The sequence below is a fragment of the Hetaerina americana genome, unplaced genomic scaffold (genome assembly GCF_022747635.1).
Source record: "Hetaerina americana unplaced genomic scaffold, ioHetAmer1.1.p SCAF_4, whole genome shotgun sequence".
NCBI classification, from domain to species: Eukaryota; Metazoa; Arthropoda; class Insecta; order Odonata; family Calopterygidae; genus Hetaerina; species Hetaerina americana.
This window is the reverse complement of record NW_027286985.1, coordinates 2,252,232-2,272,225: the sequence shown is the minus strand read 5'-3', so window position 1 is coordinate 2,272,225 and position 19,994 is coordinate 2,252,232. Positions and strand designations below refer to the sequence as shown.

The following is a 19,994-nucleotide window of genomic DNA, read 5'->3' as shown; positions in this document are numbered from 1 at the left end:
ACTCAAGGTTCCCCCTAAAAATCCTTTCCTTTCTCACCCAATATCCTCGTGACCCACAAGATCTCCTCTCCCTCTCCATTCCAGCCTCATCCCATTCTGCGTCGGATCCTTGAAAGACTTCCAAACGCCGGACACGTTGGGTCCCCCCCCCCCCTTGCGTCTGTTCCGAATCGTCCGTCTTCGTCGGCGCTTTTACACCCGCTTCTCCTCTTGCCGTCTCACTCCCCTCTACTATTTCCCTCGCTCCCAGATATCCCACTCTCCCCCCCCCTTCTCCCAAGAGGAGGAGTGGAGGACAAACGGGATGAGCTGGGCGTATTATGTGCACGAAAAAAGGAGGAAAAGGCGTATTTCTCATATCCCCCTTCCGCTCCATCTTGAGTGGCGTGGGAAGCGAAAACCCGTCGTCTTTCCCGTAAGTAATGCTCAGCTCGCCTTACGTTGTGACGTGAGGACTATCACTTCCTCCCATTCTATTCGCAACGGGGCAGATTAATTAGCGAGTGTATCAAGCGATGATGGAAGATGCCAGTGATGCATTGACACGATGAGCGATTGATTGACTGGTATTCTTGGGAAGAATCTGTCGATAGCATTTTAACGCACGACTATTCCTAATAATGTTTGACAAGTATTATGTGACGAAAATCTAAGATATTCCTGAACACCTATGCTAATTTTATGGAAACTGCAAATTTGGATCAATGTTGAAAGAAAAACGTTTGATTGATAGTAGTCATTTTTGTCAGGTGGAATTAATTAAAAGGTGTATCATTATCTATTCTTAATGATGGCACATCGAAACCGGTAAGATATTCGATTAAATTTTGAAGAAAATTTACTGCGTTGCCTAAAGGGAAATCCAGGTGTGTGAGAAATATAGTTGATATATTTCATACTTTTTTGGTTTACACTTTCACAAGAATAATAAAAATTAATGATATATGTAATATATATTAAAAATGAGTTATTGGCTTTTGTACAATTGTCGCCGAATCCACAGTATTAATGTGACAGGTAGTTAATTCGGCGATTGTTTGACTCTCAAATACATATAACCCAGCTGCCAATGCATGGAAAGACGAAGCAAGCCACGAGCGATTACAGATAGCAGTGATCTGAAAGTTAAAGAAGGCTTTTGATGGGCACAGCCAATGCTGCAGCTGCATAGCGAAATTTCCCTGGACTCTCCTAAGAAACCACCACCCAACATCTAACATTATGTTTAGCCCCTCTTCAATTTTACAAACCTTTCCTCCCTTCATTTCAAAACAGCACCCCTATTCAATTCCTAATCCCCTTCCTCCCATTTTCCTCCTCTATCACCATCTGCCACGTACTATTCCAATCCAAATGCCTTCCATCCACTTGCCCTGCCCTCTTAGAATTTCTCCTAGAAATCCCCTCTCCTCCTCCACCACCCTCGCTTATTTTCCTTTCTGCTCGACTCCATTGCTCTATCTTCTCCACACCCACATTTCAGAAGCCTCCAATCTATGCCTATTATCCTGATTCAATGACCATTCATTCCGAGCCGTGCAAAAACCACGCTCCATGTCAAAGTTTTCACGAGCCGTTTTTCGACACCCTAACTCATTTTCCCTGTTATCAGCTTCCTCCTGGAATGGAAGAAGGGACCATTTGGTCTCAATTTCGCCCAAATAAAGACCACTATCTATCTATCTATCTATCTATCCTCCTAGTGAATGCTTCTTTGACTAACACGTCTTATTCCCATACTAATTTCATCAATTTGATCCAAAACTCTTCCGAAATAAGTAAACCGTTCCGACTACTCTAGCTTAGCCTTTCCATTCCTTGAAAAGGGCAAAATATTTGTTTTATTTGCATTAATTCTAATCTCATACCTATAATACTGGCTTTCCAATGCACTAAGCAGAGTTTGCAGATCCTTGGCTTATTGGAAGACTATGCGTAAAGCTTGATCATCCGCAAACCTAACTGATTTTATGAATTCCCCGCAGACTTTCATTCCCTATCTTCAGAGTTTTTCATGTCGCTATAACCATTTCCTTCACAAATGAGTTGGGAAGTACGAGTGGTAATGGACGTTCTTCCCTTATCCCCGTGTCTTATAACTGCCAATACCGACTATCCATTCATCATTCCGACCTGAGCAATCTGAGACAAACACACGTCGCGGATATGTCTTTTATCCCGCCAATCTATTCCTGCTTCCTGCAATACATTGATTAACTCTACCCAAATTACTCTTTCAGACGCTTATTGGTAAATTACGGAACAGACAATTACATCCTGATTATATTATATTTTCCATTTGTGACCTCATTACCACTATGGTATCACACGTGCCTCTCCCCTTCCTGAGCCAAAAACTGATCAGTCCCTAAGTAATCATTTGTCTTGCTCTCCATTCTTTAATTGATGATTCTCAGAAACACTTACGCTGCGTGCGCCCTAACATATCTCTTCCTTTTTTGGATAGGAGCAAACACTTATCTGTCTTCCGGCCAAATTCCTCTCTCAAAAGAACCAAAAAAATTATACCGTAAAAAACACTTCCTCCCACAATGTCCTAAACATTTAAGTGATTCAGTCGGAATATTTTCTACCCCCACGGCTCTATTTGATTTCAATTCCGTTAAATAATGCCCTTTCTATCCGTCATTGAAAAAGAATGTACGTACATGTACTTACAACGGCTATGGAAGTTTTACTTTAATTTGTTAATTTTTTACTCGTCTCTGTTTATTATTTAAGTCTTTATACTTTCTTCTACCCACCTCTGAATGTGCATCTCTACTTCACTCATCTATCTTTCCAATCTTTATGTTCATCACCAATGGTTTCCTTGGCGTTTTCCATTTTACTGTTCCACTCATTTGTTCGCGGTTTTCGATGTCCTTTGTTTTAATTTAATCCCATTCACCTCCATATCATTCAGCTCCCTTTTCCACTCATTACTTTCTATACTGCCTGCTGATACTCCGTCAAATTAGATCCAGGAGCACTCTCGTTTGTCCTTTAAACTGTCGTATCGACTTCTTTCAACTTTTGATTGATTTGGGATATGCAGACCTGCACAATGACCAAGCGCGTTGGTTCGGCCTTTTTATGCTAACAAATCTCTAATATTCCCTTGGTTTGTGTTTACTCCGCTTCTTCCAACCTTTTTTTAATGAAATTGCCACCCCTCGCTTGGTCTCTTCTCCTCCGCTCTATATTACTCTATATTTATCACCCCAGTAATCCCCGCTATTCTTGCATCTCACCTCACAGAGCTTTTAAAGTATCCTCTTTCCATCTCTTGCCTTATATTCTCTAATTTCCTGTCTTTAACATCGTCCTAAGTCCCAAGTATCTATTCTAACTAACTCGGTCATCTTCTGTGTCTTCTGTATTGTCACTGTTACTTTCACTTTGCAAGGGTTTCGTGAGATGACGACCGCCGAAGCTTTGTCTCTCCCGTTGCCGGGCACGACACACGGCCGATGCAGCAAGGACTGAATTTGTAGTTGCAAGGAATCCCGTAGTTGCAAGGACTGAATTTAATCATCCTTCGCATTAATTTGGGGACAAGTACTTAACTTCACTTCCTGTTTATTTGCTCAATAGTGTTTTTAACGTGACACCATCATTTAAAGGTCGTTCCGCAAGGGTAACACGCCTTTGCAGCCGCCTCACTGGGGAACAGACGCTGCGTGGACTAGCTTTCGTCTGGCTCCTAACCTTCGACCTGTCTGTCATGGGTGACCCTACCAGGAGCAATTATTATTACTCCCGCCAGCACAACTCTAGGGGAAATGAACAATAGTTAAACAAATTTGGGCAAACGTGGACAATGGAAATTTTACTATTCGGAGTGATGTGTGGGATATGAAGTAATATGAAAGATGCGCTAGCCTATTGAAGAAAAATTGCTTGAACAAGAAGTTGCAAACCCAAATGGTTTTCTTTTTCAAAGCGATTAATGCTTCGTACAGACCTGTAACTTGCATTTCTATAAACTGAATTTATATTTTCGATCAAAAATTCAAACGTTTTTTTAAAATAACTTTGGATCCCAGGGAAAGACGATATATTAATTAAGAGATCCATGAGAATAATTACTCTCATAAAATAATTGAAATTAATTATTTGACAATACAAGTATACATAGATGTACTCTTAATTGAAGGGACAAGGTAATGTATCTGTCCGATACCCGAGTTTTCAATTCATAATCATTTTGATAAATTCCAGCTTGGAAAGTAGGTCATCATGAAAATTTGTTTCAGATTAAAAATTCTTGTTGAATAATGCAAAGCAGATCGAATTCTCGCATTTCGTCCATTAAAACGAATTCCGGGGTGACATATTTCGATTTTCCGCGTCGAATGAAGTGAATAAAAACAAAGCACGGATAATATAGGTTTGACATTCCGAGTCTCGCCTCTAGCTTCGAATGACACGATGGACAAGTGAGTTATGGTAGGTGAAAATATGCACGAGTCAAGCAATCCATCTCCATGACACCTATTTTCAACACAAACTGAAACATAGCCGTATAACGGGTGAGATTTTTACGTCCTCTTGAAAAGAGGTCGTAATGAAAAATTGAGTTAGTACGGAGCCAAATATGAACGCATTGCAAACCACTCAACTCGACTCTTCTTCAGTTATTTCCGGCACGAGGTTCACGTGAGGATCGCAACGTAGAAAATGTTCACTCAGGAACGAATCTGGTGAGATTAAATTATGTAATTAATGCGAAAATCGGCTCGACGGCTTGGCAACAATATATCCATCTTTTTATTTCGCATATCAGGAGGTTTTCACAATTAAATGGGTCACAGTGGATCCGAGCCACGAGTCACGCAATAGAACCATGATCCCGATTCATTGCTTCTCAGGTTAAACGTGATGATCGGAGTTAGCTAGGGCACAGCTCGTCAAGATTAAAACGATGCCAAAGGAGCCATGCTATGCCATGCCACACCAAACATTTCTAGTGGAAGATTTTGATTCGCTGTTGTGAAGTCCAATGAGCAGAATGGAAATAAAAATCTCCCAAGTATGCAATGAAACATTGTCGTTCTCGAAGTTAAATGCCGCGGCCATTTGTTAGAATCGAGAATTGGGTGATTCTGTAACCAAGCCGGTGATTACTTCAAACGTTCACGGCCAATTGCTAAATATAACACAATTAGGCAGCGTAATTAAATCATGCGATTAATTTTTACGTAAATTCCGTTTAAAGGCTCGAAGGAAAAAAAATTGGAGTGACAATAACTATATTTAATTGAAATACAACGACATTAAAGCCAGACAACTAAAACGAAGAAATATACAGTGCGATTAGATGATTAATATTTAGAAATTAACATGCTTGGAATACTAAGTAACATCAAATTTATTTTTAAAGCCTCATTTCGTGAATAATGTACTGACTAAATTTCCTCAAAAACTCACGGAAGTACCAGGAATATCAGAAACTTCAAAAATGGATATTTTACTTACTTTTGTGATAACTCCTGAGGATATGCGTAGATTTAATCTCTTCGAATTATTTCCTGCCAATCAGATAGGAAGTCCAAGATGAACTCGTTATTTAAATATGATACTATTAATAAGAGTATTGCATGAAGAATGATTCTAGTGTGTTCCAAGGAAGCATCTCTGTGGCATAAATCATTAAATGTATATGTAATGAAAAGTTTATGTCAACATCTCATTGGATGGATCCAAAATAAATACTTCCAGGGAACATACACGTATTACCAAAACCAATAGTTAAAACTTTCAAGGAAATCCTTGCTTTTTATTTCGCACGTCATAGTCTAATTTGCAAGTCAAATTTCCCTAAAAGACCAATGAAAAAAATCTCCACGAATCCAACGGTAAAAAAGTAAGTAAAAAGGACAAAAGGAGGGAGCGTTGGGTAAAGGTTTCGATCAATCAATCAGCCAATCTGCGAACGAAAACAACAACCCCCACCCACCCCCAACCGCAATCCGTTCGTCACAACCTTCCCATTCCGAGTGATCCCGCGCCCCCTCCCGCCCCCACATAACAAACAGAAATAAAGCCTTGGTTTCCTGCGCTGGTGAAAGAATCGTTTTCCACGCAAAACTAAAATGTTTACCTGATATCATTTCGTCAATATCCCACAACTTCGTCATGTGCAATCCAAATTTACCTAGCCATTTCACTCCAGAACTGTGCTAAAAAATAACTTCCATTCTTATCTTCCTAAGCAAAACAAGCAATGTTTTGAATGTTGTGTAGGTTGCATTGAACCATTGAATTAAGCTAAAATAATTCCTTAAAAAATAATATTTTTCCGTTTTTAAACAATTCCGATTATTTTTCCATAAGTGAGACAATACTTTGATCACTCATTTACCAAAGCTAATTCTTTAAGATTGATGAAAACAATGCTTAACTGCATAAACGAGTGCGCACTCCAATTTATATCAGTATTAGTATTTGATTAAAAAGCAAATTTGAAAATAAGTTTGATTTTTATTTGATATTTGGATTAACTTTTTAATTACTCCCTATGAACAAAATATAGGTTGATACTACATTGAGATTCATAGTTATACGAATTCGACCGTCTCGGCTTACCTTCAGAAAGTTAATTGAACTATAAAATTGTAAAAATTGACTGCAAATTTGGCGGACGACTTCATTAAAAATTAATGTCACGGCATCTCCCGCAGTTCTTGGACACTGTCTTCAAAAAGTAATTTGATCTCATTTTAAAACTTCTTTTCATCGGTGCAAATCGGCGTGTTTTCAAGAAAGTCAATATTTATTGGCTCTCCTACAGGTATATGCAGCAGATATCGCTTATCCAAAGAGTCCATGAATACCTTTCATTCTCCAAGGTATCAACAGCAGGAGTGACTACAGGGTTCGTCCGGAAAATAAGTGTACTGAGCTCAGGAAAAAAAATGTATTACACTTTTACATATCTTAAGCTAATATTCCTCAAAATAGGACCCTTGTGAGTCGATACACTTGTTCCAGCGGCGTTCCCATTCCTAGAACGCTCCCGCGAAGGCATCATCGGGAGCCTCTCGAAGACTCGTCGTCGACCTCTTCTCTGCCCTCCACGAACATCTTGTGCCACCGAAAGATCATGTTTCTGGACATGGCTGACTCCCCGTAAGCCTGGTTAATCATACCGACAGTTTCGGTAGACGATTTCCCAAGCTTTACCGCAAATTTGATGGAATAACGCTGCTCCAAAAACTTCGGCATCGCGTTCCGTGACGTGGGTCGAGCGTGGAGGTTCGCGTTAACAGAGCTCCTCACTACACCACAGCTCAGAGCCGACTGCCTTTTTCAGGGTCGCTTGCCAACATACCCCCCTCCAATCGCAGCCCGTCAGAGCGGTGCTGGGCGCGCCTGGAGCGGCGCGCCCAGCCCAGGATTCAGTACACTTATTTTCCGGACGAACCCTGTATAATGCCTTAAGGATGTCTTCTAATTTCGACTGGAAAATACATATTTAAAAAATTCAAAGCGTAAGCAGTGAAAGAGGTTTGAAATATCAGAATAATATTCCAGCTTCACGACCAACAGGTAAGCAGTGCGTGCAACTCTTTCGCTGGAACGGTCATATAGATAACGTCCTTAAGAGACCCATCCTTTATGAGAACTATAACATATATATGTTATTTATTATCATTAGGTAATCTACCCGTTAAGGTAGGTTTTTGGATGGGCACAACTACCAAATGAATATTTTGTGACTCCTAACAATACAAAACATAATCCATCATCCTACTCTATATCAGGTCCCTCTTCATCTCTGAGTACTTTCTTCCTGCCTTCATCACGTCCAACATCCCTCTCCTGTTCCTTCCCTTTCCTCTTTTGCCCAACATTCTCCCCTCTATCACAGTCTTCAACATCCCACTGCCGGTCAATACCCCCTTCATCCACTTTTCCTGCCTCCATAGGATTGCTCCCAACAAACCCCTCTCTTCGCCCACCATACCAAGTACTTCCTCATTTGTTTTCTTCTCTGTCCATTTCACCTTCTCCATTCTTCTCCACACCCACATTTCAAAAGCCTCCGGTCTACGCCTATCCCCCTGCTTCAATGACCACGTTTCCGCGCCGTACATAGCTACACTCCATATCAAAGTTTTTACGAGTCTTTTCTAAATATCCTTTCTCAACGTCCCCGTCATCAACTCCCTCCTCCTTGTGAAAGCCTCTTTACCTAGCGCAATTCTTCTCCTTACCTCCCTACTACTTTCACCGTGTTGGTCCAAAACACTACCGAGATACGTAAACTGTTCTACCTGCTCTAGTTTTTGCCCTCCTATTTTATATATACATACACACTACTATCCAGACTTCCATCCAGACAGGGTTGCCCACCTCACAAAATGACCTCTAAGACTAGTCTCCAGACTCCGACTTCCGAGAACTTCCGTTGTCCTCGGCCACCACCGCTGTGCCTTCGCCACCCATCTTTCCCCAGCGGGCTCATCCTCACCTCCGCTTCCCTTTCTCCAGCATCTCAGGTCTTCACACAACTCTTCTCCCTTGCCAACTTCCCGCCCCTGATATCCAATCTTGGCGCTCCGGTAAGCGAGGGCATGCCATTGTACTCTACCCCACCACAGCCGGAGAACGACCCGGAGTTTGGCGGTGAGGATTTCGAATAGATGCTTTAATATTCCACTGCGGCTCTTCAAAACGGTCCACTCCCTCCCAATTAGCTTTCTTAATTAGCAGTGCGCACCTTCTCGATCAGAGAAAGGAGAAGTAAATGGTACTGCAGCGCAGAAATATGACTTAAGGAATTGATTATTTCTTTCAAACCATATTTTTGATGTCAATTGGCAAATTCTCCCCCAAGTGCTTACCCCTTTTTTCGAACAATAAACGTAAATACAATCCACTTAATGAGTTCTTAATTCCTAAACAATATGATTTATCCACCTGCAAATAATGTATAGTTTACCATGTTTTATTTCTCATCAACTTGGAAACGCATACAAAACTTCTATGAACATATTTCATGCGTTCGTGCATGAGTTAAGATAGTAAGAGGGGATCTTGAAAGATACTTGCCCCATTTGCCCAAGACGCTGTCTTCACTTTTATTTTCGGGCTTTGCTAGGAATCATATGCCTGCGCTGGAGTTAAGCCGCTAATGCAAGCTTTAATGAGGTGAATTATTCAGTTCAGGCACAAATTAAAATATATCTCGTTTTCACCGCGATTCATACTTGACTCACATTATTATATCTTTGAGTTATTGATCAATACACGCTTTTGTGTACATGTGCCTAACAAAAGGCTCAAAAATTACGAAACAGATTTAAATCATGCATTATATATTTGAGCTTTAAATTACTGATTTATTGTAGAAATTTCAAGAGCCGAATGAGTAAATTACATCCTTAGTATTTCAGGCCACTATCAAATGGAACCTCACATTTAAGCCGATTAATATCAGTTCGTGAACATTTCTGCTTGGTTAAAATTAAACATAGTCAAAAACACTAATAATAAAACTGGACACAGTAAAAAAAACGCATGAATAATTTATAATAACGTAAGCGGAATATGTTCCCATGATTTGGAGATATTCCAGAAATAAGGCTTAGTAATATTACTATTGTGGAATGTTCATTTTCGTGTTCAATTCCATAGGAAAGATAAAACGAGAAATTTACAGGAGCATACCAAATAGTGCTCATGAAGATAACAACCTTTACCGCTAGAAGTAGTTCGTAGATCTTCTAAATCCTTGGATATGACTCTTACGATGTGCCAAATTCATTGCATTTTCGAAAATGAGTTCTTTTCCGAGGGAATCGCCGAAAAAGATATCGAAATCCGTTCGAAACTAGTTCCCCCGGATGAGTTTCGAAATGAGCCAATGAGTAAGTAGAAGGTGTGTCGAAGGAAGAGAGGAAAGGGCTGAATGGTGGAATGGAGAATTCTATTCCTCTTGAATCCCCCTCGCGTGGAGTCGAGGGGGGGGGGAGACTGAAACGACGGTTCTATGTGGCGAACAAGTTGGCGAGGAGGGGAGGGGCGCGTAGGGCACGGGGTGGCCCCCTTCGAGGAGAAAAGGGGCGAATCAACTACTTAGGGAAGTTTGTAAGAACTGTGGGAGAGGGACAGGGCGAGTGGGCATAGGGAGGAGGGCTGGCGGGCGAACGGCGATAAGCGAAAGGTGAGCGAGACAGTAGGAGAGTTTGAGGGCATAGTTAAAAGTGGGAATACATTCGGTCAAATAGGCATTACTGCGACTTAATGCGTTCCTTTCCCATGAAATCTGGCCGGGGTGGGAGAGCGAGGGACCGGGAGAATGGGGAGGGAACTTGGGAGAAGATATTTCCTTCCATCTCGCAGTCGATTTCGTAATAGACCTTCCCAAATCATCATCGTTCCCCCTCTCCCTCGCACACCTCCTCCCTCATCCCACTTTCTTCAGTCACATACTTCATCCAATATTTCCTCCAGATGAACCCTTTCTTGAACTAGAGGTGGAAATTCCGGCATCTTTCTTTCGACACCATTCCATTTATTTTCATTCCTTTACCCCTACCCGTGTTAGTCCTCTCGAGATATCTCACGCCCCGAAGCTGAAAATCTGGCCGTAGAATCCCCGAGCAACAGGCTATTTAGACGTAATTATTTTCGAAAAATGTAATATCCTTCGTTAACCGCAAATATTCCGATATTTACAAGCAGTTCTGCTCTTGAATTTCCAAGAGTTAATTTCTGCGATACATTAAACCGCAGTGATAATTATTAAACACATCTTGATGGAATTTACAAAACAGATTCATATTCAGTAATATTGTTAGAGACGATATAATTCCACCCATAAATATGTTTTTCCCAAATAGTAGTTTATGTTTGAAGGACTACTCTGTAGGACTAAAATGGACCCTGCATTACAATTGGGTGCTAAATGATATATGTCCTGCATTAATTTTATTTCATTGGCTTATTACCCTTATAGCCCAAGTTACTGTGAAATTGTAATCCACGTTTTGATAGGTAGGTTGATAATTTATTCGTTATAAAGCTATTTGATTTGAAATAGAACTTACTAAATTCACGCGCTTAAAACCGATTCCAAAAATATATTCATTCGGAGTGGGAAAATTGGAAAGTTTTGGCAACTATAAGAGGGATACTAAATTAGTATTTATATCTTAAAACAATTGGTGCATTTGCGGAGTCATGGAAATGACAGTACATTCCGAGAAAGGGTAAATACCAAATGACTCACCGCGGTGATAAATTTATGCTATTAAAATAGTTTTAAGAAACGAACAGACATATTTAAAAGATGAAAAACAGTAAGTATTGAGTACAAAGTTAATGAGTTCTCATAGATACATCATAAAATATCTCAAGGAACGATTAACAAAAATGATAATATTCGCGTTGCGAGAGTAAAAATATTTTATTTAAATAGCTGAAAGATGAGCCGAAAAACTTTTGATAGTGCGTCCGGGTATCAGAGGGAAACTTTCAGCTTCATGTCCCGCATATCATATTGCCGCAGGTAGCACACGTAAGGTGTTCTAGTTTACTTCTTCCGGAGACCCTACGCGGCTAATTTTAACATGTGAAATAAATGGCTCCTTATGCTTAGCATGGAAATGGATGGCATTATAGTATCATGTACATCCAATTAATCATTCATATCAAACCAATCATATTTTAGAATGGGATGAGATGATAATTAGAGTGCTCGAAGTTTTAGCCTTAAATCACTCCTTTCCTTACAAATGATTTGGTCATATGCATTACTACTAGCGGAACTCTCCAAAACTGGAGAAAAGCAGGTGAAATTCCCACCTTTAAGGGTGAAAATAGAATTGGCTGTAGCAATTACTGGCGTTTTCACTAAAATCCATGGCCTATGAAATAATATACCGTCTCAATTCTCAGACTTCATCATAACATCGAAGCAAACTTTGGGTAAAATATGATTAAAAAAAGTGTTTTCCCACCATTTTGCCCTTGCATTGAATTTGTGAATGATATGTAAGAGCCAACAAAAGATAAATTCTATATATAATAAAGCAATGGAATGAAAATATTTCTAATTCATAAAAAATTGCTAATGAAGAAGAAGAAATACAATTTTCTTAGGAGTAGACCCTGGAGCACCGATTTCTCAAGGCAATATTGAACTCATTAAAATGGAATTCACTGTGCGATTTCACTATAGAAACGAGATAATACTTCATCACCATATCGACTTCTTGGAAAAGATGCTACTTACTCCAGTGGTGTCAATACTTGATATTCCAGGCCTGGTCAAGGGAGTCTCTTGGTGAATATTGTTTAGAAACTTTGTAGTTCACCTATGAAAATGTTGAACTAACGGAAATAAATCATTCGATGTATTAATTGATGAATTTCAATGTTTCTCGTCTTAACTACACTTGTAGTAGTTTTAGTTTTTTGGAGAGGCGACCGACAGCTGAGGTCATTTGCGCCATAGGGGATGGACAGGAAAGGATGAAGGGAGGACAGAAACCCGGCGTCGGCATTAGCCTACTCTTTATGAAAGGCGCTAAGGGGTCCGCAGCTTAACGTCCCATCCGACGGACGGCGTACTCTCTCAAAGTGCCCTCCACAAAGCACAAAGCTCGAGTAGGGATCGAGATAACACTGAAAAATATTCAACACCGCCGGGTTTTGTACCCGGGCCCTCTGGGTGGGATGCCAGTACGATAACCACAGCGCGGATTACCACGCGGTGGCTATCGTATTCCGTCACCATCTCGTAACTACTCCACAGTCAAATGAGAGTACGCTGCTCGTTTTCATTGCATGTTGCAAATGCAAATGCCAAGTTTACACTCTTGTTGCACCGTCTCGCTACTTTCTGGCACCATACTACTACCTTGGGGACACTCAACAAACCATGGCTATCACTGTTCCCAGCTGAAAGGACATTGGGATACCATTTTAAAATTGAAGTGCAATTTCAAGGCTTTTACTTAATTCACCGTCGTATTGCACGATGCAAATGTGTCTTGTGCCATTGCTTCAGTAAAAAAAGATATTGGATTAATTTTCGTAACGCCAACCTTACAAAAGTACATATGATTGCTTTCATTCAATGAGTTAAGTAATTTCTGCTAGATGACTACGGAAGAAAGGGGAAAATCAATAAAAAATGCGATTCTATGTGTATGTTCAGCGTAGTGGCTCAGGTTTCTAAGTGCAAGCAGCTTTCGGCTGTTTATGGACTGATAGGCTGATAAAAACATCATTATAATTCATTAATGGTTACATTACATGATTTTTTTACTGCGTTGCAAAAGGGAGAGAACAGTTTATACCATTCTACCTTTTTTACATGCTGTTCACGAATTTGCTTTGCCAATTTCGGAATAGTTGAGATGGAAGGGCCTAGGCCAGGCATGCGAATTTTCATGCAGGGGTCCACGTCCGTTCGAAACATTAAGTACATTTGGTGCGGCCATACTCAGCGCCTTAAGGCGTTAGTTTCAGTCACTCCAGACGGTGAGATAGGGGGGACAAGGGGGTTTTCTCACTTTGCAAAGGCTAGCCCGTCGAAATTAAATTCTCGGGCGACCATTCCATTGCCTCAACTTCACACATTCAAAACGAAACCTTGCGTATTTATTTCCCGGCGCTAAGAGGCCTTAAAAACACGTATCCCTCTCAAAGACCTAGTAGAAGGTAAGGGCTATTCCGGATCCAGTTGTAAATGGCGCACTTTTGGCGTTCGTACAAGGGCCATAATTTACCAAAATGCAATTTAATACTAGTATCCCTTAACAGTGCTATAATTGTCTATATATTATAATTACTGAGATTCTTTTTTGATATGATAATGCTCTTAGCATTCTCTTGGGGGAGGATCTAGGCAGTCTACGTCTTCTCTTGGCTTTTCCCGATTTGCCAGATCCCTCTATCTCTCTCCGCGTCCATTGGGGCGCTCTGCTCTCCAATAAAGTCCCTTCGACTCAATTGCTTCCGCATCTTTCCCTTCTTTCAATCGTTGAAAAAGAGAAGAGAGGAATTTCATCACATTTCTCGCGATTTTTTCATTTCAAAGGGAATCCACGAAGTTCTCCTCTGATTTTCCCTCCTCACTCTAGGTCCAGCAGAGATACTAAAAGGTGTATATTCCCTTTGGATAAAACTTTTTGTTAAGAATTTGATATGAATTACCATAGATGTGACGTCACTATTTACATGTTGCATTGTCCTAATTTACTAATCCCTGTATTTATTCTAGCAAGGAAAATGTTGCTATAAATCCTCCCACCTAATGTATTCTTACTTCAAAGATAGCATTGTCATGAACCTCCGATATGCCTCTATATTTCTAAGGATTATCATTTTATCGTTGCAAACTAGTTGGTTGACCATATTATGGTATTTTATCTAACTCGTGGCAATAATTGTCCATCCTTTGTAAAACACAATCACACTTCTGCAATAAATCCTTCCATAGTCATTTGAATACAGTAATAACCTCAGACGATAAGGCTAAAAATTAGAATGTTCTAGTAGCACTATCCGTCGTTTTGCTACCTGTAAGATGTCTTTCCCAAAGTGCTAAAGGATTGTTTAATGCCGCAATAACTTTTATTCTATATAAAAATTAAAATATAAAAAACAGATGTGAGAGTATGATTATATCTCGAAATAATAGCGGAAGTAAGAACGCCTTACTGTCAATACTGCACCTTATATTCAACAACAATCGCGACAAACACACGAGCCAAAAATTCTACTTTTTGATGGTGGCTGGTGTATTCGCACCAGTTTAGGGACTACTCTACCCGCATAAGCAATTAATTCTGCTATAAGTAAAAGGAAAAATAAAATTGGTGCTGGTAAATTATAGACAAAGAGAATGAGCATGAATATACTTGGACATCAGGATAATTAATGTACTTTTTACTAAAAAAACGATCACTTGAAGGTAAAAGAGCAGAAAATTTAGGTCGAGCAAAAGGAAGAGAAAGAGCACACGGCTTTGACTCACGTCTTCAACAATAACCTCTTACGTATTCATCGACGGCTTTCCACAGGTGATGCTGGGCGGAGGGCGGCGCCATTGGCTGCCCAAGGTGGCACGTGACCCCGAGGCCACATCGGAGGAGGGCCGGCGGCTGGATGGTAGGAATTTGATCGACGACTGGATGAGGGACAAAAAGAGGCGGGGGTTAAGAGGACACTACGTGTGGAACAAAGGGCAGTTCGATGCCATAAATCCTAAATACGTGGACCAACTACTAGGTAAGTCACTAGTAAAGGTAGCAACTAATTGGGAAGATCACGTCTTACAAATGGAGTATAATTTGCATTGAGTTAAGGAATGAATGAAAAAAATACAACTCTATCAAAGCAAGGAATGTATTCCACGAAGAATTTGTAATTTTCAGTGGAATATATGTTCGATGTAAATGTATTGCTTAAAAAACGTTGAATAATTCTATCATTTTTTTCTAGTATTACTATTCTAGTCTTCTGGTGGAATGGAGCTAATCATTAGCGACAGTTCCCTTAAGACCATACATCTTCTTAGAAATTTATAATTTGTGAAGAGGTTAATTTTTTTGAGCACCCGTCTCATTTTGTGAACATTAACCTGCCATGAAACCTTCGGTTGTATGAAAAACACCCACCCTCAGACGAGTGCAGATGGACTAATCGAATGGCAAACGGGCAAATCTCAATCTATGTCTGTTTTTCCTAACATTCCCCATTACTTAATATTTCTGGTTCGTCCATGAAATAGTATCCAAATTTTTATGCCTTGGCAGATAGGTTATGCACTGAGATAGCGATACTCTCATGGTTAAATTGAACAATGGTGCCCACGACTTTTTATGATATCGGCAAACATCCAAATAAATAGGAGTCTGTGGCGCTATTTCTGGTGAATAAAATTGGTGAAACCTTAGAAGAAGTTCATCACGGTTCAAATAAAAATATACGCACGAGTGATATATACATGTGTACAACACACACACACACACACACACACACACACACATATATATATATATATATATATATATATATATATATATATATATATATATATATATATATATATACATATATATACATACAGGTATATATAAACATTATACATATTTATATACATGATGAAAAATTGCATAAATATATCATGCGCAGCTGGCTACCATCATCATTACGAGATCATGTTCAGTATATCAAATTTCTTGCTAAATATACTTATTGGTATTTTTCAGGACTATTCGCGTATTCTCACATGGACTTTGAAGCAGACCGGGATAAAAGTGATGAAGGTGACCCGTCATTGGCTGAAATGACTCGGAAAGCTATTCAAATCCTTTCGAAGAACCCCCAAGGATTCTTCTTATTTGTTGAAGGTAATGCATTGGAAAACAGAGGAGAGTTGAAAGTTTTTGTAAATTATTCATTACAATTGGTTGTTAATATAAGTCAAATACATCATTTTATATTTAATATCACCTAAAACAACAAGCATCACCGAGGAAATAATTTAGGTAAACTAAAACTGTGACATAATATATAGCGCTAGCGAACAAAAACACAGACACATACAAATAGACCACAAAAGTATTTCAAATTTTTGATGGCCAAACCACCTTCCTCTGCGTCATTCCTTTTTTCCCCAGAGGAAGGTGATTTTACCACCCGAAAGTCATAAATACATGTGCATTTTATATCATTATGTTTCCGTATGCGTGTTTTTGTTTGCTAGAGCCATATTACTTCTCCTTTTTAATTATATAAAAAAATATGTATATATATATACATATATATATATATATATATATATATATATATATATATATATATATATATGTATATACACATATGTGAGTCGCGGTAGTCCATGAGTAGAGCGTTGGACTTCTGACCTGGAGGTCCTGGGTTCGATTTCCGGGGAAGGCTCTCCGGGCACATGCAGCTCCACCCATGCTATACGATTTTTCGGGTACCAGGTCTTCCTGGGTAACAATAACCGGCACAAGGAAAGGAACTGGTCCCCTACCCTGATGTGTGAATTTCACACGCCGACGGGCTTAATACGGGGTGAACTCTACCATTACCTAATCACAAAATAATCTGGAACCCGGAACATTTTTTCAGTAGAAATGTATATTACAATTAATGACGTTCACAAAGTTAACCATTAAATACAGCTTTCCCTTCATGCATGTTTAGGAGGGAGGATTGACCACGCCCACCATTACAACAATGCTTACAGAGCACTGGAGGAAACGCTCGCCCTGGAGGCGGCATTGGAAGCGGCGCTCCCTCTCCTAAATCCCGAGAAAACTCTCATTGTGTTTACCGCCGACCATTCCCACGTGCTCACGCTCGGAGGAATAGCAACGCGACGAGGGAACCCAATATTGGGTGAGTAGGCCTTGACTGCCATCAACACAATCATGTCCATTAATTTACCTCACGATGGAAGCCTCAATGGTAAAACATTTCTGACTCAAGTAGGGCACGTTCTTATGCTGAATTTTATTCATAAGTTGCTCGGCTGCATCCAGTTCGGAGATAGTTCCACTCATTTTTAGGCACTTGACCCATTGTTTCTACAAATATCATCATGAACAGCATTTCAATCCTTTAATTTGTTTACTGCAGCCCTCCATTCCACTCCATTTAAATGTCAATTCCCTCAGTCCTTGATTCCTTGATACCTTCTCTATTTCACGCCCTTCTGAATTAGTCCTATGTACATGTCACTAGGTCTTGCCCTCTATTTTTCATCTACATTTACATAATACCCCGCAAGCCGCCGCAAGGGCGTGTGGTGGGGGGTGTTAGGCCCCCAACCGTAAAAAGGAACAATACCACATGCAAAACAACAACGTAGAAAATTACACCCACAGCAGCGCACACACTCATACAACAATCCCTTCATCCTACACTCATGCAAACACATATACCGCAAACCAACAAAGAAATGCACCCCAGGATGCAGCACGAAAGCCATCCAACAACACGCAAGCCAGGACACAACAAGCAAGAATGTGAAACACCACTACCACATGAACATGCACCACAAAACACTCTACCTCCCGGGGAGACTCTAAAAGTCAGGGAATGCGACCCAACGTTGCAGGTAGCAGGAGTTTTCCTTTTATCATATTCCTGATCAATCGATTGTGCCTCAATGGGCGTCCAATCCATCTATTTCTTCTTTGCCGTAGAGTTCTCCATACGTTCCTATCCTCTTCTATATACTTCCTTGTTCCTCACTTTGTCTGTCCATTTAATCTTCAGAATTCTCCTCCAGCACCATGTTTCAAGGGCTTCTATTCTTCGCTGGTCCACATTTCCTATGTACCATGTCTCGGAACCATGGAGCGCCATGCCCCACACAAAAGTCTTCACGGATGGCTTCCTTGTTTCCAGCCGAAGGTTCTTTTCTAAAAATATACGGAAAGAGTATACGAAATGTTTTTCAAGGAAAAAAAGAATTAAGCATTCACTTATTTAATGTCATTGTTATATAAAACACTGCTTTGGACCAAAATGCATAGGGTTTGTGCTTAGAACTTTCTATCTCAATTTATGTGCTCCATTTGCGTGCATTTGCTTATGAAATTGAAATAATTCCTGGGATTAAGACTTGACCAATACATACATGCCAAACGGAATTTTATGGATGAAAAAGAAATGTTTGTGCCAATGAGATCTTATAGAATGCCTTTAAAAATATTTGCCTCTGTATAATGAATTATAAAAAATATTAGGAGGTTTTCGAGTACCATCCTGATATATTACAGGTTGAATAGGGAAAGAAACTGGATCCCTGATGTGTGAATTTCACGTCTCTGAGTACTAGGAAAGCTCTGTTCACATCTATTTAAACAACCTCTTGTGTAACTAGCGTATCTTTTGAACTTTTTTTCAAGCAAACTATTATTATAATTATGCTAAAATAAATTGATTGAATTTTTTTTTTTTTTTTTAAATAAATTGATTGAATTTTTTTTTTTTTTTTTAAATAAATTGATTGAATTTTTTTTAAGTTACCAGAGGCCGTATGAATTACGTCAATGATAGTTATAAAAAGAGTGTAGGAACTGCCAATTTCCTTATCAAACATTTGAATTGAGAATCTTAATAAACCTAAAATCATTTTAATATGTTTTTTCAATGAATAAAACCTTTTTGTCCAGATGTAATTTGTGCATTGGAAATTTTAGCTCGGCAATCAAGTCTACAACGATATCAGGCAGGAAGTGCCCCTAAGAAGTATACTAAAACCACACTGATATGTATCTTGGATTGCAGTTCTTCCTGGCGCCGTCAACAGCCTCATTTCTCACAGCTTGCTGCTTCAAACGACGTTATTGCTGTTGACGTCGAGAACATAAACCCTGGCTGGAATAATTTAGGATACATTTCAACGAGACGCATTTAGTGGTTTGCTGTCGTAATTTTTAATCGACACAGCCAGCTGGACATGTAGTTAATATGGTGTTAGTTTGACAAATATTACTAAACCTAGGGCATGAGCTCTTGCTGAATAATAAATCCTAGCCTAATGGCTAACCTTCTAAATCCCCTTACTTATCTTAAGTTGTCTTAGTACGGTTAGCATAAATTAGATGTTCAATAACTGAAACTTAATTTAGTAAAACTTAAACTAAGTTCCGCTGATCCCATTCGGTAAACGTTAGTGAGATCAAAGATTATTAAGGATGACATCTCTCTCAGTCATTTGTCACATCAAAATGCTACTTATTGAATAGAGTTATGTCAAAAGAGCAATAATAATTTACTTTTTAACACAGCATTTTTGAATCACTGGTAATTATTTTTAAGATGTTCTCATTAAATACAATCCAACCGTCAATTTGTTCCATAAGATTTTATTGTGAAGACACGAATCTCAAAAATATTCCCTGTGACTCCCAAATGTATACTTTTAATGTCATAGTATACCCTTGACCAAAAATATTTGCTCTACTTTCCAAAATATGCATTTTTTT

General features: G+C 39.4%; 1 pseudogene; it reads left to right on the top strand.

Moving 5' to 3' along the window:
• Positions 1-19,994, top strand: part of LOC139692355 (alkaline phosphatase, tissue-nonspecific isozyme-like) — a 230,597-nt pseudogene that overhangs the window by 206,656 nt on the left and 3,947 nt on the right.